Here is a 25,097-nt window from a genome sequence, read left to right on the forward strand (position 1 = left end):
CAGAAAGGTAATAGTATTTTTCTTATTGTTAAACCATATGCAAATATTATTATTCTTTAAATAAATATGTGTGACTTGATTTAGGATTTCAATGTTATATTTTTGAAGTTAATCTACATTGACATAAGTAGTTGAATATTATCCATTTTATGTATTTTGTGTGTTATAATGTATTTATTCAAATATCTTTATGGTAAACATTTAGATAGCTTCCAAAATTTCACTATAAAAGTATGCCAAAAATTATATCCTTGTTATAACTTCTTATATATAGTACATGATTAAAATATAATTATGATATACATGTAGATTGCATTAGAAGTCAATAGGTTGTTATATTCTTTACTTAATGTTGAAAATTTGCATTATTAATTTGAAATCTCATTAAACATATGCTAATTTCCTGGTTTTTATTCTCAAGAACAGTGATAATGTAAGGTATTATAATTTTGTCATTTTCAAGAGCCCAAAATGGTATTTCAATGCAATTTCAATGATCAATCAGAGAATGACACTTTGTATTTAATTAGCTTTTTGGTTTTTCTCCTGCAAATAGCTTTTAAAAATGTTTTTTCTATTTGTGTTATTATGTTTTTTCTTATGATGTTTAGGAATTCTTAGTGTAGTCTGGCTATTAAGCCTCGCAATTTTCCATACCGTAACACTTTTTCTCCCAGGTCTTGGCTTTCTTTTTTCATTTCTTATGTTGTCTTTGATGTTAAACAAAAACTGAAATATAATGTAGTTGAAATCATCAAAGTTTCCTTTATAGTTTGTGGTTCTTGAAGCTTGTTTAGAATATAATTCCATAACTTGAAGTTATTAAATTTACTCATATAATCTTTAAACTCTCAGATATATCTTTTTTGATATCTATCTTTTAGAGATGGCATCTTGTAGATTTCTTCTGGATGATATAGTTGGCTTAAAAATGTACAATCTACCTAGTTGTTTTCTATTTGTTGCATTTGCCTTTTGTTTCCATTTTTCTTTTTCTCTGTGTTTATTGAACATTTTTACATTGTTAACATAATCTATTTATTTCCTTTTTTTACCTTTTCAAAACATTTTTATTGTTTTCTGTAGACTTTACAACATGTATATGTCATTTGTCAGAGTCTACAGTGAAATAATTTACCATTTTACATGTTGTCATGGAAAAACTCCAAGTTGGTGCCTATGATAACCGGTCTCCTGGTATGCACACAACTTCTACCAGTTATTCAAATACGAATCTAGGGGTTTGCTCTGAAGGGACTTTGCAGATATAATTAAAATTAAACTCCCAAATCAGTGGACCTTAAGAAAAGGAAATTATCTTTACAGATCCTAACAATCAAGTGAGACTTTAAAAAGACTGGGCTTTTATTTTTGAAAGAGATTCAAAGTGTGGAATGGATTTGATGCAAGGGAAATTTTCTGTTGCTCACTTGGAAGATAGAGGGGTCCATTTGGCAAGGAACATTAGTGGCATTTAGGAGCAGAAAACAGTGGCCAGTTGTCAGCAAGCTGGGAATGAGGACCTCAACCCTACAACCACAAAGGCTTAAATTTTTCCAACAACTTGAATGAGCCTAGGAAAGAACCCCACGCTTGAGTTGATTTCAGCCTGACAGATATTTTAACCTTATCCTTGTAAGCAGAGAATTCAGTAATGTCGTGTGTAAACGTCTGTCCTATAGAACTGTGAGACAATAAATGGGGGTTGTTATAAGCTGCTAAATTTGTAGTAATATTGTTATGCGGAAATAGAAGACTAATGAAAACAAAGAGTAAACATATTACAACATTAGAGATAAGCAATAAAAACAACTGCGATTAGAAACGAGGTAAACCCTATACTTTTCCCCACTTTTCCCTGTACTCACAATTTCTCCCACTCATCCTTCATGTTAATTTTGTCATGTTTTACCTTTACGAATGTATACACACAGAATGTATTTCTATTATTTTTCCTATAACAATGCCAGTATTTATAAAACAATTAAAATCAGAAGAAATACATTTATTTATTTCTTCATTTTTTTTCCATTTCCAGTGCTATTTATCTTTTGTGTAGATTCAGGTTTCTTTTTCTTCACCTTTATTGAGGTTTAATTGGTATTCAAAAAAATAAAGATAATTAATGGATACAATTTTGTGAGTTTGGACATACGTATACACTCATGTTATCATCATCACAATCCAGGTAATAATCGTATTCATCACCTTCAAAAATTTGGCAGTGTTTCTGGCTGATATTCCTTCTACTAGAAGAATAATCTTCAACATGTTTTGTAGTCTGCTAGACATGATTTCCCAGTTTGTGTTTTTTGTTTCTTATTGAGAAAGTCATTCTTTTCTTCTAATGCTAGATCTTTGAATAGGCGATTATGTTAATCAACTTAGAAATCAGTCTGCATTTGAGAATTCTTATTGTAGTTACTTTCAATGTTTTGCATGTTTCAAGTTCATTCAGTGATGTGTTTAGCATATGGGCTGGGTTGGCTGAGGTCATTTTATCAATGTATGCTCAGAGCTTGACTTTGGGTTTTCTCTTTGTGCTGTACCTTGAAAAGAATCTGTCTGTGATGATTCTCCCAGCTCCATGTACTCTATTGTTGTTAGCCTCGTGGTGGTGGAATAGAAGGAGAGAGGCATTCTCTGATATCCTGATTAATACTTAATCTTGGTTCGAAACTGTGTCCCTGCATCTAACACATTTGGGCTTCATGGGCATTTGCACCACTCTCTCACCTTTCAGGTAGTGCTAATTAGCACGTACAGCTTTTCCTTCCTGCTTCCTTTGCAGAGTTGCAATGGGTTTCCATAAATGGCTCAAGGTGACGGTTTTTTGTCACCATTTCCCTTTGAGATTAAGGCTTTCTCCATAGAAAAGTCAAGGGAGATGGATCCAGGTACAGTTTCAGGAGTGGCGTTGCTCTTCTGCTGGGAACCCCATGAGGGGAACCTTTCCAATTTTCTGCCTATCTTTCATGTGAGTGCCTAGAGAGACTCATGGAGAGAAATCTTTGGGAACCCATTTAGATATCTGTGACCTCCAGTGCCCTCACATTCTCATGCTAGGCGACCCTTGGCTTTTAGCACTTTTTTAAAGTAGATGAATATTTTTAATGAGCTTTATGGCATTGGGCAGAATCTATCTCAGATAATAAAATGCTCAGATCCTGTTTCTTTCAGTAGTATGGTTGCCACATAAACACGAGAATCCAAGTAAAATTTGAATTATATATATTTGGAACATTCTTACACTAAAAATCCGTTTTTTAACCTGAAATTCAAACTTAACTTGGTATCTTGCTCCTGTTTGCTAAATCTGGCAGTGTTAAACAGAAGCCTCCTGATTCTCTGCAGATTTCAGGATATAGGGTTGCCCTGCACTCTCAGCTTTACAATTAGTTTGGTTTAAGGAATGTTGTAATTTTGCTAATTATTTAGCTTTTTTCTTGTAACTGTAGGAGGAATGCTCTTTCCATCGCTCTACATCAGGAAAGGAGGAGAAACCATAATTGTTATTCTTTTACTTTTAATTAACTTATGCCTTCATATATAGAGAGTATTTCTTATGGGCAAAGTATAGATTGGTCTTACTTTTTAATTCCATCTTTGGTCTCTGCCTTTTAACTGGTTACATAAACCATTTAAAACTAATGTTTTACTGACAAGGTTAGGATTACATGTATCATCTTCACCATGTATTTTCCAATTTGTTTCCATTTTCCTTTTGTGTTGCTTCCTTTCTTATTTGGCATTCTGTTATTGTGAATTGTAGGTGCCCTGGGCTCTCCTGACCTTGACTCAGAGAGTCTGCTGAGCAGTGACTAGAGTCTCCCTCCCTGAATCATGGATGGAACTCTTTTAGGGTGGGAAAAGTATAGGGTTCACCTTGTTTTTCATCTCTCAGAGTTATTTTTTATTGTTTTTATATCTAGTCTCTTAAAAATTGTTTTTCCTTGTCATCTGTCTTTTTGTTGTTGTTGAAATTCAATCCTTTTTATAACATCTGGGCTATATGCAGAACTATTTACCTTGGTTCTAAGAACTTAGTCACCTGTCAATTTTAGAATGACAAATGACAAAATCCTTTCTCTAGCAGTCAGACTCATGTCTACCTGCCTACTTAATACCTCCGGTTGAATGCCCAAAAGATTTTCAAACTCAACAGGTCTAAGTTTGATTCCCATTCTCCTTTCCTTTAGTTCAACCCTTCCACATCTTAGTCGATGACAGTTTCATTCTTATAGATGCTCCAGTCAAAACCTAAACATTATTCTTGACATCTTTCTTTCCCTTATATATCACCCCAGCTGTTGGAAAACCATGCTGCTTTGCCTTCAGAATATATCAAGAATGTAACTACTTTCCTACTTCTCTTATATTTGTGCCACTACCAACTCATCTGGATTACACTGAGGGTTTCTTACCTGGTCTCCCTGCTTAAGTTCTTGCACTCCAAAAATATATTCTCAACACAACAGTCAAATAACCGTTTACACTAAACTCAGTAGAATAGTAAATTAATGACTCAGAATGATATCTCTTGAGAAATTATCCATGGTTCTCGAGTTGTGCATAAAATAATAAGATCTAATATTCATGGATTTGAATTTCAGAGGAAGTGAACAGATAATATGGATATTAGGCAATATTAAAATAATATTGGGGCATTTTCCAGAATTGATAAAAGTCATGTGATTAGCTGCAGAATAAAATCACTAGTTAAAAAAAAGTATTCTAAAAACATTATATTTAAATAGTAGAAAGGCAATGACAGATGTAAAAATCTTAAAATAAATAAATTTAAAATCAATGGCCTCAAAGGAAATTGGTAGGTGAATTCTCTCTAGTTAATAGGAATCTGTAGAAATAGAATACAATTTTCAAAATGCCGAGAGAAAAATATATCACTCACTCATTTGCTTGAACACATACATAATGAACACAATATATTCATTGTAATTTTTTTCTTGCCAGTACTAGAAACATTTAATTTGGAAGAGTTAAGTATGAAAATCGATGAAAGAGAGGGTGAGAAAGGGCCAGAGAACTGTGGACATGCAGAGAATCTCTCTGTCTTCTGCATTTATGTGGGCTACCAATGGCAGAGGACCCAATGGCTTCATACCCAACAATCTACCATGTGGATATTGAACATGGAAAGACATTTTACTCTCTGTATGCGACTAATTAGTGCAGGCTGCCGAGTTTGTAGGAGTTTCCATTATTTCTACAGGTTATGTCCAAGTGCAGAGTATCAGAGCTTGTGATAATCACTGTGCCCTGTTAAGTTTCACCACAGACCTACAAAACCAGGGCTTCTATTCACCAGGTTCTAGGATTGCTACTGGTTGATAAATAGCTCATTGATGTGCCATTTTTTTTCACCACCACCATTTTTTTTTTTTTTTTCTTTTTTTGGCGACAGAGTCTCGCTCTATCGCCCAGGCTGGAGTGTAGTGGTGAGATCTTGGCTCGCTGCAAACCCCGCCTCCTGGGTTCACGCCATTCTCCTGCCTCAACTTCCTGAGCAGCTGGGACTATAGGCGCCCGCGGCCACGCCAGGCTAATTTTTGTATTTTCAGTAGAAACGGGGTTTCACCGTGTTAGCCAGGATGGTCTCAATCTCATGACCTCGTGATCCGCCCACCTCGGCCTCCCAAAGTGCTGGGATTACAGGTGTGAGCCACCACGCCCGGCCCACCACCACCATTTTTATGAAAATTGCTGAAGCTCCGTATTTATGAGTGAGCCATCTTTATATTTTATTCACTAAAAAATGAAAATCCTGCTTACATTGTTTGAGTCATTTTGGTGAAAAATTGAAAATGGAAAATCACACACATCCTGGCTTAGCTTAACAACGTGCTGTTGGGATATTGTCATAGCTAATGCTACCAAGGTTCATAAGTTATTTTGTTCTGCATTAAATCCATGGATCTTTTTTGTTCATCAAAGCTAAAGTGTAATTAATGTATTGCCCTTTCATAATTATATCTGGTATCATATTTTGGCAAGTATTTTAAATTCATTACATAGTCTATATATAATTATAAATACATAACTTATATAATTTTATAAACAAATAATGTATTATGCAATTATATACATAAATTATTAAAATAATTATATAATTTACCATTGTTGTCATGAGGCCAGGTGATATGCTCTGCCATTTCTATTTGAATTTTAGGACTGGGCCAGGCGCGGTGGCTCAAGCCTGTAATCCCAGCACTTTGGGAGGCCGAGACGGGCGGATCACGAGGTCAGGAGATCGAGACCATCCTGGCTAACACGGTGAAACCCCGTCTCTACTAAAAATACAAAAAACTAGCCGCTCGTAGTGGCGGGCGCCTGTAGTCCCAGCTACTTGGAGGCTGAGGCAGGAGAATGGCGGGAACCCGGGAGGCGGAGCTTGCAGTGAGCTGAGATGGCGCCACAGCACTCCAGCCTGGGCAACAGAGCGAGACTCCATCTCAAAAAAAAAAAAAAAATTCCTTCTGGCTATCATATCAAATTTTTTACTGACAGACTGAACTAAGTCCCAGGGGGGTGGGGCCTGTTGGTAATTAAAACATTTTTTTTTTCAAGTCTGTTAAAGTCCTGCTCTTTCCCCATCCCATTCCTGTATTCTTAACTATATAACATCCTGCCTCCAAAATGGTTTTAAACAATGAAGAATCTGAAAGTGTATAGGGAATTTCTTCTAATATGCATTTAAAAAGGAGCCGAAGGGTCTTGTGGCTTTCCCGAATAACCAATAATTCTCACAGCGTAAATAAACATTATCCCTTCCTATTATTCTAAACATGCCAAGGTTCTGATACACAAAACCTTCCATGCCTGTCTGAAAATTACCTATTGCAATTGAGACCTGGGAGAGCCCATTCCCTTCTGATTCAATCCACTTAGGTAGTGCAATAAATGAGACTGGGCAGTCCATATTTCAGCACTGATTGTTGTAGTGTATTTCCATGGATGAAATGGAATTGGTTTGTTCCCACTAGGGCTTTTGCATTCCACAACATAATAAAAAGTTACCTTAGCTGACAAGGTGGTATGGGCTTTCAGAGTTTGATGGACCAGTTATTTGTTGAGGTCAATTATGTTTGATTTCCAAGCAATTCTAAGGCAATTCGATTACATTTTATTTTACTCTTTAAAGATATAGATATAAATGATATGATATAGATACAGATGTAGATATATATATACATGTGTAATATTATAAATTATGTGCATACATGTAGACTTCTAAATATATTAAATAATGTCTATTTAAGGCCACATACTGGTAGTATGTTTGTTTCTTCTTGTTTTTTGAAATTATTTTTCCTAGAGGCCATCTGATATAAACCCTAGAAAAATTCGAATTATTTAAAAAATGTAGGAAACATCTCTATCTACCAAAATACACACATTCTGCAGAGTTTTGCATCAACTATTAAGTTCATCTTTTTCCCATAGAGTATCAATTCAAAAGTATACAATAAGTGTACAGTGAACATTTTACATATAAAGACTTACGTTGGATGCCTTAAGAAATTTTTTAAATGACTAAGCTATAATCACACCTTTTACAGAGTAGTTGTGAAAGAGTTCATAGAGGAAGTGCAATGCAGATGAACTTTTAGATGTCATCGATGCTAGCTATTATTATTACTTTTATTATTATTGCTATTACAAAAGAGACCCACAACAGTACAGGATTTGTCATGAGACTGTAGAACAGATTGAGCAGAAACATTTTAGGAGGATCGAGGGAATTTATTGAGTCCCTAGGCCATTTGGATTGTATGTGACACATACATAAATATGTACGGGGAAAGAGGCAGAAGAAGTTGGAAGTATGGTATAGAAAATATAATATTTTATAGGTTTAACTAAGCATTACGAACTCTTAAAGATTTATCAACAGAAGAGCTAAGGTATCAAAGTAGTGCATTAGGAAGTGTTAACAGTGACGTGTAAGGCAGATTCCAGTAGAAAAGTTAAAAATGGAGAGACCAATAAAGAAGTCACTCTTCACAGTTCAAAGTCGATGATCTCCATAGTAAGAAGACACAAGCGGCCTCCTGCCCATTCTTCCAGCGTAATTTCTTTCTCCTGTCCCTCCATTCCCCATAATGAATGCAAACCTTCATCCAGTCCTCATGCTGTTTGTGCTGTCTCACGTATCCAGGCATCTGCATGTTCACACCTGAGACCGGACACAGCTGAACTCACCTGTCTCTTTCCAGAAGACTTTGCTAACTCCTGGAAGCACGTCAAGAGCTGAGCCACAAGCCAGGTGCAGTGGCTCACACCTGCAGTTCCAGCACTTTTGGGTACTGAGGTGGGAGGATTGTTTGAGCCTAGGAGTTCGAGACTAGTCTGGACAACAAAGAGAAATCGTGTCTCTACAAAAAATACAAAAATTAGCAGCATATGGTGGTTTGCATCTGTAGTTCAGGGACTTGAGAGGCTGAAGTGGGAGCATCACTAGAGCCCAGGAGGTCAAAGTTGCAATGAGGTGTGATTGTGCCACTGCATTTCAGCTTGGGAGACAAAGTGAGACTCTGTCTCAAAAATAAAAACAACAACAACGATAAATAAATAAAATAAAAAACACTATTTATACTAACCTAAACTCAGCTGCATTAACATTGAAGCAAGAGGGTAGTATTTTAATGGTATGTGGGTCCTCGAGAGCCTACCACTGATCACAAATTCAACATTTCAATTTAAATGAATGAAAGGCCTTGAATGAACGAGATTTGGGAGATATCCTGGTGTTGACATCTCAAGAGGAGACACCCGTTAAGTAGGCAGAAATGCAGCCCTCGATTTCAAATAAAACTGGAGATAAAATGAAGGCAATGGCTTCACAAAGAGGGATTCAAAGCTGTGTGAGGGGATGGGCTAGGCAAGAGAAAGGGTGTACACACTGAGGAATTGTGCCATGCTTTAATGGTTTATTATCCCGAATTTTCAATCATCAAGTATATATCTATAATTTATTCAATATTTGTTTTTCAGCTTTTCATCCATCTTAAATTACACGTTTTCTCAAATGTATGTGAAATGTGCGTGTGAAAGCAGATAATATGGTGCGAACACCTAAGAGCTCCTTCCCTAAGGAGAAAGTCACCTGTTATTGCTCTGTCACTGAAAGCCTGTTTGATCAACTCCAAAACAGTCATACCTGTGGTTACTTGTGAAGTAAAAAGTCAATAAATTTGGCACAGTTAATCCATCTTGTGCTTTCTTTTTCATTAGTCAGCATTAGAAAAATTACCTCTGGTTGCTAAAACCCTCGTTCAGAATTGGTCTCTTGATCAAATTCATCCCACCAGCAGCAGCATCAGAGCTATCAGTCATTGGTACTTCTGCAACAATGTGCCCGTTGGAAATACGTTACAAGCAGGATTTAAAAGATTATGCTCCAGTGTAGTACTGCTATGCCCTAGAGACAGAGAATAGCTGCCATTTTAAATTAAGAAAGATCATAGGAAATGAAAAATGAAAACGAAGACAGTGCAATTCCTATAAAAGGTTTGTTACAGGTGGTTTGATCACTTAATCACATTTTTGTGTGAAACCTAAGTACCATTTTTGTAAATCATGTAAAGACAACCTTCAGGATTAACTTTAGTTTCCACAAGGAAATTTAATAAAGGTTTGCAGAAGCATCCACAACCTGGGAATCACACTTAAATTTTTGAAAAGTTTCAGAAATTATATTTGAATTTTGAAAGATATTTTATAAAAATGACTAAGAATTATCAAAGCATCAAAACCTCCATTTCAGAGATTTCAATATAACTACACAATCTTCAGTACAATGTTTTCATCAAGTGGGCGTATATTTTGAAGCATCATGTTAAATCGACCTTATTGCCCTGCAATCTGTCAGCTCTCACTGGTGTAGCAAATTAAGATAATTTTCCAGTGCTTCAGTTTAACAGATTTCAGATTCCTGTAGTGCCTGTAAACAGGACAGTGACTCGGGGAGGCAGCTGGTAGTAGGGAAGGAGATAGCTTTACCATTTGGTGAGAAACAAAGCCATGTGGCTTATAAATTCATTACAATCCGTTTAAAAAGTAACAATGGAAGGAAATTACCCTCCTGAGTGAAAAATAAGGTAGTATGTAATTATATGCACACAAAACATCTTGTGTTCTTTCATTCATTCTTTCTACAAGTATTGAGTGCCAGAATTCGAAGTTAGTACCAGTGTAAATAAACAAGAAGAAACATTGAAAGCATTGAGAGGACAGTGATTAAAAAAGTAATAAAATTTAGAGTAAATAGCAAAATATTTTGTTATGTTTTTCTAAATGGGGTGTTTGAGTATGGTTATGAAGAAAGAAAATGAAAATTGGATTAAAGGAAAAGGCATTTCATTTGGGAATAATTGCATATGCAAAATATTGAGAGCAGAAACGACCCGGTTTTGCATAAAATCAACATAAGTTTTTAGTATTTAGAAAATCAGGTTTTATGTTATTCAAATAAGGTTATATTATTAAATATTTCAGTGATTATTCTCATTGGATTTTTTCTTCTTGGCAAAGAACAATAAATTACATAAGGAGATATTGGTTTGTGTGCATTTCTGCCTAAGTGTCTATTGAAACATGAATGTCACATTATGACTATTATAGGAAAGTCTCAACTAGATGCTAATGATCTTCCACAAATATTCTGTGAAGCCCTAGGATGTAGATCACTTAGGAGGAATTTCTAATGGAAATTAAGAGTAAGAGCATGGTGAGAGAAGAGAAATTTAGAATGGGGAAAAAATAAACTGATGGAAAGAAAGGAAAAGGAAGCAGATGACTTTGTACTTATACATCACAGCTGACCCATGCAGCATAACTACAGATTAATTCTTGATTTCTTATGAATAGAAAATAAAATCCTCCCTACTTCATTCCCATGGTATCAGTATGGACAAATGACTACCAACATAATAGTGGTCATTAGTATTAACATTGATTTAGTGGTCTAATTATTATTAACATTGATTTAAATAACTTAGTTATTGACAATCTTTCAGTAATAAATGGTTCTGTAATAAATGAAAAAATTTAAATTAATTAAATTTTGTATTAAATCTTGTGTTTAAAAAAATTAAATACAAGATCAAGTTAGTCTCGGATTAGCCAAATTATCTAAAATATGAAGTGCTATAAAATTAGTTATATTTAATTTGACCCCAGTGATCATCTCAAAGACAAAAATATAATTTCACCTGCTTTCAAGTTTTCATAAATTTCACTGTGGTCAAACAATCTCTAGGGATACAAACACACACATGCACATATATATGTAGGGTTAGATATACATTGATTTATAAAGATTTATATTTATTATATTTAGTAGTTGCTATTTCTATAACAAGAGATAGCTGGTTTACAGTACCTAGACTTTGGGGCTAACCTAAGCAAAAATTAGAAAAAAAAAGTTTATCTGTAATGTAAGCTTGGCAAATAGTTCCATAAACACAAAATACAGCCTATATAGAGGTTAAAAGATATTTACTTCCAAAGCATACATTTTATTTTATTTATCCTACAGCTGTGGCTGATGCTTTATTGGCCTGCACATTAGTTTTTGCTTTTTCATTTGAGTACCTTTCACATGGGGTACATAATTTCTAATTCCTAAGCCTGATCACTCCATGTTATTTTATATTTTTCATCACGCATAGAAATACGTTCCTGTCAGTCGAGTGTGGTGGCTCATGCCTGTAATCCCAACACTGTGGGAGGCTAAGGCGGGCGGATCCCCTGAGGTCGGGAGTTTGAGACCAACCTGACCAACATGGTGAAACCCCATCTCTACCAAAAATACAAAAATTAGCTGAGGGTGGTGGTGTGTGCCTGTAATCCTCAGCTACTTGGGAGGCTGAGGCAGGAGAATCTCTTGAACCCAGGGGGCGGAGGTTGCAGTGAGCCAAGATCACGCCACTGCACTCCAGCCTGGCCACAGAGTGAGATTCCGTATTAAAATAAATAAATAAATAAAATTAAAAAAAAAAAAAACATTCCTGTCAGCTGTTGGCATTTTAGTTTAGACCCTTTTACCAACCTATCATTTTTTGATTAGGCAGCAAAGTCCCAGACATGTCATGACCTTGTGTGGTGAGAGCTGAGGGTGGAGCCAGGCCTGGGACCAGGCCTCTTCCCGCTGTGTCCCGAACCTCTCCCTTCTGTGTTGCACGGGCCCTTGCTTCATAGCTTTGTAAAGAAGGTCACATTTTTCTGCTTTCTTTTTCTAGATTATCTTGGTCTTGTTACTACTGCTCTAGGCATGAGGCTGCTTTGTTCACCATATGGTCCCTTGAGAAATAAAAATTGTCTACAGAGGGCCCGCCCAATCCCCCATCATTTTTCTCTCTTTTCTCCTTAAGAGGAAAACATCTCCTGGTTCTCAAAATAAAAGAAAAACAGAAGAGTGTTCCCACTAAATGTCCTAGAGCATCCTACTCCCCAAAATGGAAAGAAAAACAAACACGAAAAATCAAATCTGAGAAAATATTATCTCCTTCTAGAAATGTAAGAGAGGTAGTCACCAGCTTCAGATTTAGAGTTGGGAAAATTGAAGCATCTGAAAAGAAATGATAGAATGCTTCCATTGCTTCAGCAATCAGGGCCACTTGATCATAAGCCCAGCTTACCTAGGCCATTTGCTATGATAGTTGCCATGTCTGTTTCTGAGAATTCTACATTGTGTATTACCTTGGGAACAAACTAGAAAACTAGACAGCCACCAAGTCACTTACATGTGTAGAGAGCTCACAGGAGTTACTCTTCTGTAAGTGGGTCTTCAAAATGATTGTATGATGGTAATGTGGGGAGGAAGAAGAGGAGGCAGGAGAAAAGAGAAGAAGAAAAGAAGGAGAGGTCATGCCTGTGTTCCCAGCATGTTGGGAGCCCAAGGAAAGAGGATCGGTTGAAGCCAGAAGTTCAATACCAACCTGGGAAACATAGCAAGACCCTGTCTCTACAAAATATACATATATATAATATTAAATTAACCAGGCATGGTAGTGCATGACTGTAGTCCCAGCTACTGGAGAGCATGAGGTGGGAGAATTGCTTGTGCCAGGAGGTCAAGGCTTTATGAGCTAGGATTGCACCACTGCACTCCAGCCTGGGTGACAGAGTGAGACCCTGTAAAAAACAAAAGAGAGAGAGAGAGAGAGAATGGAGGAGAGGGAGACAGAGTAGAACGAAGAAGAAGAGTGGCAGGATGAGGAGGAGGATGGGGAGGAGAGGAATGAGGAGGGAGTCAAAGGAAGAGGACTGGGTGTAGGGAAAGGGGGAGGAAGGGAAATGTATGTTAGTGTTGGCTCTGTGTCCAGCTTCAGCTGCAGCAGCTCCACTACTCCTGACTGCGATACTTGAAGTGAGAAGTCATTACTGCAAAAATCTTAGACATAAATTAGATGTATGCTGGGATTTCCAGCTCAGTATGAATGCCAGACTGAATAATTCTACAAGATAGCCTCTGCCCATTTTACTTCATACTCAAATCTGCTAAATGTACAGAATCCAAAATAAATTGCTAGTTGCTTTGAGTTTCCTCCATGTCTGTAACTAATTTATTTAATAGTTTGACAAACATCCTGGCTGATCTTTATGTTGACAAATATAACGATTCAAGGCATCATTAACATCCCTTGCAGATGCTTTGAAAATCCATGTTACCTTAAGAGTTTTCAAAATCATTTTACTATAGCTAATGGCAAGGCCAAACAAGAAATTAAACATAATTCATTAAAACAATCTCAGGATATAGTTAAGGTTTAATTTTTTTTTAATCTATTCCAGCTGGATTTTTTTTCAGAATATTTTTAATTTGTATGTATCAAAAAACGTCAGTTATCCCCCCAAAATTAGGATATTCTAAATCCTAAATATACTTTAGTCAAAATTGTCTTTGATGAGGCATCAGTGCTTTTCAATAACAACACATACTTGGTGATTAAAAAAGATGTTATAATTTAATCTAGCTTAATTTAGGCTGGAGATATGAAAAATAAGCCAATAGTTGCATTTCAATTGCCACCTTCTTTATGAAGTCTTGTCAGACTGCCTTATTTATTGATTTACAAAAGAAACACACTATTCAGCCCTGATTGACATACAGAAAGCTGTACATATTTAATGTGTACAACGTAATGAGTTTGGAGGCAAGTATACAACCATAAAACAATCATCAAAATCAATGCCATAAGTGTATCTCTCATCTCCAAAAGTTTCTTCCCTCCCTCTTTACTTGCTATTTATTATTATTACTTTGTGATAAGAACAGTTAACACAAGATCTTCCCTTGTAGCGCTTTTGTTAACTGTACCAGTATTTATACTGGCATAAATGTACAGTTAACTGTATAGTATTTCTAACTATAGGCACCATGCTCTACCGTGGATCCCCAGGATTTATCCATCTTTATAACTTTGTAATCTTTGACAGATATTTATTTTCCCTTTCACCCAGCACCTGGCAACCACTGTTCTACTTCCACATTCTGAGTTTGACTATTTTAGATTCCTCATCTATGTAGTATCATTTAGTATTTACCTTGTGTCTCGCTTATTTCATTTAATAAAACATCCTCCAGGTTTATCAGTGTTGTTGCAAATAGCAAGATTTCTATCTTTTTAGAAGCCGAAGAATATTCCACTCTATGTATCTACTACATTTTCTTTATCAGTTTTTTCATTGATGGATATTTACATTGTTTCTATATCTTGCTCTTGTGAATAATGCTGCCATGAGCATTGAAGTGTACATCTCTTCGAAATCCTGGTTTCAATTCCTTTGGAAATATATCCAAGATTAAAATCGCTGCGTCTTATGATAGCTCTATTTGTAATTTTTTGAGAAATCTCCAGACTGTTTTCCATAGTGGCTGCATCATTTTACATCAACTGTGAACAAGGGTCTCCTTTTCTTCTCATCTTCACCAACACTATTTTTTTGTTTTTATGGTAGTAACCATTCTAGCAGGTGTAAAGTGACATCTTACTTAATGTTGCAATGCCTTACTTCATCCACAACCCAGAAATCCATATCTCTACCTGCGTTTTTTCTCTATATTATTTCTCACTGTCTTATGTATTACGTATATTGTGCATGTATTGATTTATTCCTGAGAATATAAAGTAATCTAAATCAGATATTTTCAAAGAGAAATTACCTTAGCTGAGTAAGATCTCATCATAATAAAGAGCAGAAAAAAAGAATGGTTCAAAGGAGGGAATCCCATGTGCAAACACATGTAAATATGCAGTTCAGATCGTCACCATTATTAAAGAATGGCCCGAGTAAGACATTTATTGGGCAATGGGTTAGCTTGGTTATTTTGGTTTTGAGCAGAAAGTATAATCATTTGGGTTATCTTTTTTCTACTTTCTGTTAAATAATAAACTCATTTTAAACAATTGAGCCATTATTTTGTTGTGTCTTTAAAATAATCCTTCATCCCACTATTCAATATTAAGATCATTAACTATATATAGATAAATTTAAAATGCCTCATTTTGAATTCGTTCATATACTTACTGTTTGTTAGTAAAGTACCCTGTTTGTATTAACAATAATGAAATGTGAAATAGGTTTGCATGCAGCACTAATATGGTGTATACTGCTCTGAAAAGACTCGAATTCAGAATTCCTGAGTTACTACCTGGAGGGAAGGGTCCATTCTGACACTGCTTTTCTCTACTTCTACTAATTCGTGTTTTCACCCTAACAACATTTGCTACCAATTTGGTGTGCTTTGTTCTTTTCTATTTAACTTGTAACCATCAAACTGCTGTTGCCATCATGTCACAAATACCCTACTCTATAATTATCTAAGTTAGAGTAATGACACTGGGAGTGGAAAGGAGAGAGATTGCAGACATCAACTGGTCATTTGGTTGAATGCAGACCTGTGAGAAAAGAAATCACTTAAAAATGAATTCTGGATTTTCCTTGTAAGTTACAGGGAAAAACCAGAAGTGTGTCAATGACTTACCTAGGAAATTTGGAAGAAACTGAGGTTGAGAAAAGGAGACTCTGGAACATCTGTGCCACTAAGAATTTGGGTAGACATGTAAAAGAGAAAGCTAGAGACAGGAATGGTTAGCATATACTTGATAACAGGAGCCATGAGCTGAAACGGGATGTCCCACTGTGAATGCCGAGTTCGGTGTTAGTTCATGATCTGTTTCTCCACTTTCCTTCCAACTTTAACACCTCCTCTATCACTTCTCATGCACAGTGGTTTTATTGTGTAGGCTAGGACTCCAACATTGGGTCTAGCCATGCCTGGTATCAATATCATTCCTGAGCATAGTGAATAAAAAATAAGATATGACATTTTCTCTAAAGTATTTTTTTTTACAGGTAGTTTTATCAAGTGGTGTGATTCCCCTAAATTTTCAACTTATCTGAGAACATTTATCTGTGATTGCAGTAGGAATTGAATATTACCAAATGAGGGTTTTGAAGCTGTTGAAGATAAATACATATTTTTTTCTTTAGACACTAATAATGTCAGTTATATAAAGAGATCTTCTGATGTTAAACTATCCTGAATTTTCATTTCATTCTAATGCATGTCTTTGGATAAATGATGGTTGAATTCAATATAAATTCAATATAAATCTTTGGTTGTATTCTGCCATCTGATTTTGAAAAGTATATATTATCTTCCTAAAATTCACTGGGCAACTATGTCTGATTTTTTTCTGGAACAACTTGTAAAAAATAGATATTGGCTGTCTCCTTGAAGTTTGATAGAACATACTTGTAAAATTATCCAGAGTTGGGTTATTTTGAGGAAAGTTCTTCTATTATCACTTTTTGATTGTTAATCTCTCCAAACTTCTATTTATAAAAATATTTTATTATATAAATTTTTGAAATCATTAATATTTATTGATGGATAAATTGCTTTAAAATATTCTCATGATTTTATTAGTTGCCATTGTGTCTGAATTCATTTTAATCTATTCTATATCATACTTACGTGTGATTTGTCTTTTTCTAATTAGTCTTAGCACAGATTATTCTGTTTCACTATCTTTTTTCATTTTGCCTTTGTTAATCTTCTCTGTTGTCTGTTGTTTGTCTCCCATTCACTGATTATGGTCCTTATCTGTATTATTTATCCTGGTCTCTCTCTCTCTTTTTTTTCCCTTGAGACAGAGTCTCACTCTGTCGCCCAGGCTGGAGTGCAGTGGCACGATCTCGGCTCAATGCAACCTCCGCCTCCCGGGTTCAAGCAATTCTCCTGTCTCAGCCTCCTGAGTAGCTGGGACTACAGGCGCCCACCACCACGCCTGGCTATTTCTTTTTGTATTTTTAGTAGAGACAGGGTTTCACCCTATTGGACATGCTTGTCTCGAAATCCTGACCTCAGGTTATCTGTCCTCCTTGGCCTCCCCAAGTGCTAGGATTATAGATGTGAGCCACTGCGTCCAGCCTATCCTGCTCTCTTAAAGCAGTGTCCAGCACATGGTAAGTACTCAATGCACTTTAGCTAATATTGTTATTGATTAATACTCTTTTCTTCAGTCTCAGACTTTCAAATAATCAATGTTAACAGTGTAGCATGCATTGTCACATGATTTTACTTATGATCATGCACAGAGTACAAATATATATGCACAGATAGTGTTTTGTTTTCTATAAAAATAGATTATATTCAATATTGCTTTTTAGCATCTGGTTTGCTTTTTGGGGGGGCCTTGATCATATACTATTAATGACCCCTTGGGATACACATTTATATCAAACCTGCTTTATTTTAATAGACCCATGGGTCTTTTTGAGTGGATATAATTTACTTAAACTTTACCTGTTCTTAACAGTCTGCCTATTTCTGAGGTGGGGTGTGTGTGTGTGTGTGCGTGATTTTTATTTTTTTGCCACTCGTTCAAAAGATGTGCACTATAAATCTTAATATACACTGTTATATCCCTTTTTAAAAGTTGTAACAATTTATGCTTCTAAGAGCAACTAGTCAGAGGCCACTTTTCCTCCAAGTATAGTGTTGTGGTTAAAAATACACTAAAGCGGCCAGGCACGGTGTCTCACGCCTGTAATCCCAGCACTTTGGGAGGCCGAGACAGGAAGATCACCTGACGTCAGGAGTTTGAGACCAGCTTGGCCAACGTGGTGAAACCTTGTCTCTACTAAAAGCACAAAAACCAGCCAGGTGTGGTGGCGGGCACCTGTAATCCCAGCTACTCAGGAGGCTAAAGCAGGAGAATCACTTGAACCTTAGAGGCAGAGGTTGCAGTGAGCTGAGATCCTGCCATTGTACTCCAGCCTGGGCAACAAGAGTGAAACTCCATCTCAAAAAAAAAAAAAAAAATTACACTAAAGCTAAACTACCTGGATTCTAATCTCAGCTCCATCATTTACTAGAGGTGTGTTCTGGTCAAGTTTTTCAAACTGTGTCTAAATTTTCTCATCTGCAAAGTGGGAGTGTAAAATACCTCATCCTCAGAATGTTATGAGACTTAAAGTAGTAATATTGGTAAAGTGTTTAAGTAATGTCTGGTGTTTTTAAACACAGCCACAGCTGAGATTGTTGAATAAATTTAAAACCATAAATTCATAAATTTCATCATCTAATTGCTGTTTTGCTATGTATTGCTTAATACCTAGGGGATTGAGCCATTTACTATATTGATAGAGTGTCAGTATTGCTTCTTCTTTTTTTATTCTTAAACTCATTAACAGGTAGCAGCTGTTCTGACTCGTTAACATCATGTGATGGTTCCATTTCTAATCTTCTAAGAGTTGTATCGTTACACTTGTTTTATCAGTTGTGGTTTATACCTTTTAAGCCGTATTAATTATTTGTTGTATATAATATCTGTGTAGTTAATAATTGTGAGTGTATGTTTATGATAAATCCAGTAAAGACACAACAATTTGATTTTAACAATTTGACTCTATATTCAAATAATCTGAGGACAGCCATAGTTCTTGCTAATTCATTATTGAGACAGGATCTTTACCTGTTTTCTTCACTGAGATATTCTAAGAACCTGAAAGAGTGCTTACATATGTATATATTAAATGACTGTTTACTAAATGAACAAAAATTTGTACATTGGGATTTTCTCTCTTATTCCAAAGTAACTATTTCAATTAATAAAAAAATGAGGAATTAAATGACAAGTTCTAAAACAAATCATACTTCTAAATTCATTGACTTAGACCATTTTGCATGCAGACCTGCTGGTCTTTGAGGTCTGAGTGCTGGTCCTGGCCCAGGCTACACTTGGCAAAGGATCCTCCCAACCCCTGCAGGTATCTTGGTCTCAGCTGCTGCTTTTGTTTGCTTCTTTCTGTTTATTTTAATTACCTTGGCTTCTTCTGCATTTGCCAGTAAAAGAACACAAGAAGGACAACACAAAGGATATTATGCAATGTGATGAGGTCAAAGATGAGTTGGATATATGAAGATCACTGAACAAGGAAAACCAGTATAAAAAGCTAGTTTTGTGTTCTGACTCAAATCGGTTAAAACTCTTGAAAATTTTTAAATTGCATTATACATTTGATAAAATGTTTAACTTTCAAAGTTAGAAAGCAGTAGATATTATCACAAGACAAAAACGAAGAAGAATATACAGAGGACAATATGTTTTGTAAAGTGACTAATGCCTTTATTTTTATCAAAATATATTACGCACATGAAGAAAACTTTTGTACATTATGGAATATTTTGATATAAACGATACATTGTTGTAAAAAGCAATGGTCTCCCGCTCACTTCTGCCCACTCCATTTTCATTCACATACGCTACACTTCTCCACTTTCCTCTTTTCTACTTCTCATGGTTGCTGCTTCAACAACTGTAAATAATACAAGCATGCATCAATTTTTCAATGTAGTAATTCTTAACAGTACCTATCCCTTTCCAGTTTTGAAATACAATTCTTTTCTTTTTACATGATCCCCCTCAACTTTATCTCTTCCTTCTCATTTTGGCCAGTTATATTATTTTTAGTTCTACGGCTTACCTTTTAGCTTTAAGCTTTTACTTAACCCTCTATTTGTTGGCAAATTAATATTAGAAAGTATCTCTTGGTTTTCCTCTGCACAAAATAAAGGTGTTTATGCCTCACTTGTAACAACTATCGATCCTTTCTGACTGTCCAACCCTAGCCAACTGTGGATTTGTTTTTACATTTTCAAGACTGAGAATATTTCAATCATGATCGACAGCTCAGAATGCGGCGTCTTCATTTTGTGCCTGTGTTCATCCTGAATGCTTTGGGATGATGTGCAGTGGGTAAAGATGGTTTTTGTGGGTGGACCTTCACTTGGTGCCCCTGTTTCAGCCATGCTTCGCTCTTCCTCTCTCGCTGGAGCCTTAGAAACTAGCTCGGCAGACATCACCATTGCAGATGGATTCTGTTGTCTTCACTATAAACCATTAATTCCAAATTTCCATGGAATTTTGTCTTCCATAAATGCTTTGATATCTCTCTCCTCCGTGTGGCTCATTTCTAATTTTTTTTTTTTTTTTTTTTTTTGCTATTGTAGATGTGTTTCCCATTTTAGTTCCTTGCCATAATTTTCCCAGAGTTTTCAGAAGACAGTATTTTGAATCAAAAGTCCTACTACCAAACAAACACTTTAATACTTTAAAGGTTCACTTAGATAGAAAAAGAGATAGAATATATGACCTAAATACTGAGACTAAAGTGATGGCCTGACTCTCTGCATATTAGCTGATGGATTTTGGATAGAAAAAATTATAAGATAAAATCTTAGAAAGTCAGTTTCCTCGCTTATAAACTGGTTGTAACACTACGTTTCTCAAAAGCTTATTTTAAGCATTAACTAAGAAAATGTGAATATGCTTTATAAAAACTTAAACTCTGTGTAATGTTTAATATTGTAGCTTATAAAAACCAACACATTTATTTTATTTAAAAATTCTCAAAACAAAAATTAGTTTTTAGCTGCTTGTGTCTTTTACTCCAAAACAGATGTGAAAATACTTACTAGCGTTTTAATCAGGTCCAAAATTACTTTGTAAAGACATAAGGAATTCTGAGACCTGGGCCGTAATCACAAGGGGTCAAAATGCTTAAAAGTAATCGCAATACAAAGTCCATGACACTGGTATAGAGGCAATTATTTAACACAAATTGATTAATTATTTTTACTTCCAATGATTGAAACGACTTTAATCACTTGATATTTAACCAATTATTTTTTCACTGCTTTTGTCTAAATTAACCAGTGCTTTGGCATTTTGCGCACACTCCAACCAGATTAAGACACAATTCCGGGATATACTCATCCAAGTTTCTCAGGGCAGAATGACACCTGGAGAGCAGGTGACATCCTCCCTTTCCCCCACATTTCCCAACCATCTCTTCTTCCTTCTGAATCCTAAACATCCTTGACGAAAACCCTATGCATCCCCTTCACATGACACAAATCTGAATTCTCTTCCTTCCTCTCTTTCCTGTAATCTCGTACTGGCCCCAACACCTAACAAATTGACATCTCCAATCCCCAACATCTGTTTACACTTTCACTTCCATTTCCCCTGTCACTACTTGAATATCTTACACTTGGATTTTTCACAATTTATCATTTTTCTGTCTTTATTGTTGCCCTCTCTGATCCATTCTGATGCACAGTATGTTGTTCTTCCTAAAATCCAAATGTGGCGTCCTTTCTCTTTTGCTTGAACCTGATAGCCCCGAAGTGGCAATGGCCTTTCCCTGGCCCATTAGTGGCAAGGTCCCTGCCTGTGTCCAGTTCAGCCCCTCCTAACCCCACTCAGAAGGCATTGCTTTCCTTCGACTGGCTCGCAGTCAGTGGAGCTGCTGTTTTCACTTGAACCTGCCAAGTCCATCCTTACTTTTAAGCCTTCACACACATTCTGTCACTGGGCTGAAATGCCCCTCTGCCAGCTTGACTCCCATTTTATCATTTGGCTAAAAATGGTCTAATCGTTTTTGCAGGAAGCTGGATGAGTTCACTCCTCTTTTCTGACAAAGCTTCCCTGACTCTTTTATTAATGTTAAATAAATTAACTTTTATTTATTATGTTTCCTCTTCCCTCTGTGTTTAGTTCTGTTATAACAATTGGTGTCATAATTGTCTGTTAGCATACTTTTAAAGTTTTATTTATTTATTTAATTTTTGTGGGTACATAGTAGGTGTCTATATTTATGGGGTGCAGGAGATGTTTTGATACAGGCCTGTGATGTGAAACAAACACATGATGGGGAATGGATGTTCATCCCCTCAAGCATTTATTCTTTCAGTTACAAACAATCCAATTACACCCTTTAATTATTTTCAAATGTACAATTAAGTTGTTATTGATTATAGTCACCCTCTTGTGCTATCAAATAGTAGGTCTGATTCATTCATTCTGTTTTTTTATACCTATTAACCATCCTCACCTCCCTCCAAGCCCGCAACTACTCTTCCCAGCCTCTGGTAATCATCCTTCTACTCTCTATACCACGAGTTCAATTCTTTCCATTTTTAGATCTCACAAATAAGTGAGACCATACCATGTTTGTCTTTCTGTGCTTGACTTTGAAGATCAGGATAAAGTACTGTTTAAAAGTGGAGATTCTGTGATCCCATCATCAGGATGGAAAGCCAGGCTTCGCTGCCCACGACCAGCATCATCTAAGGCATGTTACACGCGCTGTGCCTCAATTTTCTTACTTGTAAAATAAGAATAACAATAGTATTCATCTCATTTTGTTACTGAGGGGTTTAAAAAATAATGCACATACAATATCAAAAGGCTGTGTGTATGGTAAGCACTAAAGAATTGTTAGCAATTTTTTCTAGTTTTTATTTTATTTTATTTTTTGTCTAGCCCAGTGATTAGCACAAAGTGGGTGTTCATGACGGTAAGTCATGAATGATGATAAGCCAATGAATGTGAGGGTTAGGTACTTTTTAAAGCTCTCCTGACCACTTTCACATTAATTTTATTATTGCATGCATTTATTCGCTAAGCTGCTTGTTGGAAATTAACTGGATTTACAGCTAGGTGCTTTGCTTTAAATATTGCACATTTTGAAATAGTTGAATTATGCATGAATCTAGGCAAACGTAAAATACTCTAGGAATTTAATTTTCTAGTGGCTTCTGGAATTAGAGATGATTTCTGACTTGCGGAGCTCAGTTACTGAAGATACCCTAAGAAGTCAAAGTGCTTGTATTAATGATGATAAACAGTTGTATCCTCTATATCATTAGGCATTGATTAATAAATCTCATCTCCACATACAATTTTCACTTTATGGTTTATTTATTTACTGCTTCAGTTTTCAGTAATATCCATATGCTCTGAGTCTTTTAGCATATGTGCCTCCACTGGCTGGCTCCCAGGTTGGCTTCTGTCCTTACAGAGCAACTCTGGGGCATACATCATGATCACATGAATCTTCAGAGGAGGTATGAAATACGATTTTTCATCTTGCACCTCTGTTCCTAAAAAAATACATGAATGAAAGTCTTTGCATTATCTTCTATGCATACATGTTTAAATCTCAGACATCTTTGTCAATTTCATACATCACTCTATTATAACCTGTCCTTATAGTGCATGAATGACAGGTGTCTGATATAAAGACTTTGCTTTAAATTATTTGACAAGGATGAAAACCATTTTTATACTCAATCATGATGCATGCCCTGTTTAAATGATATCTAGTATTCACATCACACTCAATAATTAGACTTGTTAAGCTGTAAGCCATATAGCCTTGTGGGTCTCTTTCATTATCTCTATTGAGATTAACTAAAAGGGAGTCATTCATTCACTTCTTTAACAACTAAGTATCCGCTGAGGGCTGTCAGGTAGTCTCTGGAAATAAAGATAATTTTAAAAAATCGCTAAGCTAAAGGAAGTTGGAATGTATAAAGGAAAGAAAAAATATAATTTAAGATTTGATATTACAAAACAATTGAGAGATTATTGTTAGATAAAAAGATAATGAACATACCAGTTTTCCATCATCAATTCAATGTTGCTACATTGCTTTATGAAAACTACGAGGTTGGTGCAATTACTTTTGCACCAAACTAATAGTTTAAAGTTAATAAACTATTAAAGTTTAATAGCTTAAGTAATCACTTTTGTAGTTTGTAATTTTTAATGGCAGGGATGCTCTTCATTTTTATTATAATTTTAAACTTTACTTTCTTGATCATGTAGTACATTAATGCACTTACCCTATTTACTGTTGTAGAGGTAAAATATTATAATTTGTTATCATTTCTTAACCATATTATATATCCCTGCTTTCTGAAATTTGCAATCTTTGAAAACGTGCCCTGTCATACATATAGACATGTGTACTGCTCCATGACCATACGTTTCTTTCACGCTCAGATAATGTTCACTCTTCCACTGGTCCTTCAGCTTCCCTTGTTAAGGTCTCTTCATATTGGCTTCTTTCTTGATACATTTAGGTTAAGTCTGATGACTCTGAGGTAAAATTATACTTTGTCCTTTACTGCTAGGCTATGGTACTTCACACTCTGAATTATAATTTCTTATTTGGTTGTCTGTCCTTCCGATCTTACTGTAAGCTTTGTGACAGCATCAGGGTTTTGTATCTTACGCAGCATTGTATTCTCATGCCCTACAAAGTGCTTGGAACATAACAGGTCTATATAAATAATAAAATCAGATACACAGTGGGTTAGTGTGTAAGCAACAGTTTAATATCAAGTGAGTGCTTACTGTGTACAAAATGTAGTGCTGAGTGATATATAAGCATTAGTGTTATTTAATATTTCAAAACTGCCATCATCATTCCCCGTCTAAGGATTGTGCTATCATCCTTTTATAGGTATGGCAACTTGCTCAAGGTCACAAAGCTCAAAAGTGGCACAGCCAGAAGTGAAACCCTGTGTGCTGACAACAAATTTAACACACTTCTGTGTAATAAATGTGTTAAGCTCCGATGTTCAAGAGAATAATTAGTACTAAGTTCAAATATGCATGTTATTTAATGTTCGAATGATGAACATATTCAAATTACTCCATCTCTGTCCTCATCTTGTGTTGTTGCTGAGCCTGCAAAAGACATATGCA

The sequence above is a fragment of the Piliocolobus tephrosceles genome, chromosome 18 (genome assembly GCF_002776525.5).
Source record: "Piliocolobus tephrosceles isolate RC106 chromosome 18, ASM277652v3, whole genome shotgun sequence".
Taxonomy (NCBI): domain Eukaryota; kingdom Metazoa; phylum Chordata; class Mammalia; order Primates; family Cercopithecidae; genus Piliocolobus; species Piliocolobus tephrosceles.